Source organism: Hyposmocoma kahamanoa, unplaced genomic scaffold (genome assembly GCF_003589595.1).
Source record: "Hyposmocoma kahamanoa isolate Upper Pololo Valley unplaced genomic scaffold, ASM358959v1 68, whole genome shotgun sequence".
NCBI lineage: Eukaryota > Metazoa > Arthropoda > Insecta > Lepidoptera > Cosmopterigidae > Hyposmocoma > Hyposmocoma kahamanoa.
The window spans coordinates 2,539,093-2,540,636 of record NW_020653856.1 but is presented as its reverse complement, the minus strand read 5'-3'; the positions used below and the strand labels follow the sequence as shown (position 1 = coordinate 2,540,636).

At 36.0% G+C, this 1,544-nt stretch overlaps 1 protein-coding gene across 1 annotated transcript in view; it reads left to right on the top strand.

The window, feature by feature from the left end:
- Positions 1 to 1,544, top strand: part of LOC113232290 (potassium voltage-gated channel subfamily C member 4-like) — a 520,425-nt gene that overhangs the window by 324,345 nt on the left and 194,536 nt on the right. The gene's annotated exons all lie outside the window — the stretch shown is intronic.

The window sequence follows — 1,544 nt, the reverse complement described above, 5'->3', positions numbered from 1 at the left end:
CAGAAACCATTTGAAAAAAGTTTCATTCGAAAACCTCAAACCATGAATATTCTATGAAAATTCAAAGAACCTATTGCAATAAAACGGCAATTTCATACTTTAACCCCTAATATAAACCTGTGATCATTCATTATCTTTCAAAAGCAAAGGGTCGGATGTTACGCAAACAAAAACTTTTATTGGTACGTATACCCAGGGTCTTCAAAGACTCTGAATCCCTCAAATCGCATTGTGTAAGCTTTGTGGTCTGTTGATAAAGTAAATCATTTTATTGAAGTGACGCCTGTATAGACTCCTTCAAACACGGAAAACGACAGAAATAGTTGAGTTGATTGTTTTGGTTGTCCAATACAAACTATTTTGATTTGCACGGATCTCTAATATTATCCATTGGACCAAATAATATACGACCCTATTAATCAACCTTTAACCTTCTGACGAAACTATTTGTCTAGTTTAACCAGCAACAAGCCTGGGGAATTGAATAATCGATTTCGCAAACGAGAACCAATCAAGAGGAACAGAAATAAATCAAGCGGGGACGGTTCATTAAAGACCATATCAAACTGTGCAGAACCAACAGCTGCGCAAATATTATATAGTAAAGAAAGAAATGTCTCAGAAGGTAACCATTTTCGCAGCCACAATCTGTATAGAATTATTTATAAAATGCTAACACCCTTGACTATATTACGAGTACTTGGTTGCACCGAAATGTTGTTTGAATTTACCTCGCGAAATTTAGACACTTTCATCTTTGAATTGTATTAGAAATGGTTTGATTGTCTCAATATTTTCTTCTCTATTCCATCCCTTTCCCACACATACCTTCTTCGTACGCAAGGGCGAGACAAGGTCACACAACTGGTGACACCTAGCGAACGAACACTTTTACAAGGAGCTGTATTATTTTATTTATTTATTTATTTTTAGAAAATGAAACTATTTTTCCGGATTTAAATCGCGTATATTTGTTTTTTCAAACAAACCGACCTTTCGGGCCCTTTACAGGTCCAGGTAATGTATTTATTCTCTTCCACCGTGAAACTTAAATGTAAGTAGGTACATAAAATATAGTATATCATTTTTAACCGACTTCAAAAAAGGAGGAGGTTCTCAATTCGACTGCACTTTTTGTACGTACGTTACGCGATAACTCCGGCTGCATATGTGAACCGATTTTGATGGTTTATGAAGCGAAAGAGGGTACCTCAGTAGTGGTGCCATTTAAATTTGAAGAAAACACTTCACCTGTAAGGGTGACAAACTAGGATATGAATGACTTTTGAGGTCGGTTTTTCAAGTACTCCGTACTGAGATTATTATTGTAGAAGTCTGGTGTTCAAACTAGGTAAACCCTCTGTTATGAGACACCATGTCTCTCTTTGCAGAACAAATTTGAAGCCAGGAAACATAACAAAAGCTCTGTGGCGAATTTAAGACTGCTACAAAAATAGTTAAATTTAATATAATAAAAAAAGAAAATAGCAAAGACACGTGTGTGTGTGTGTGTGTGTGTGTGTGTGTGTGTGTGTGTGTGTGTG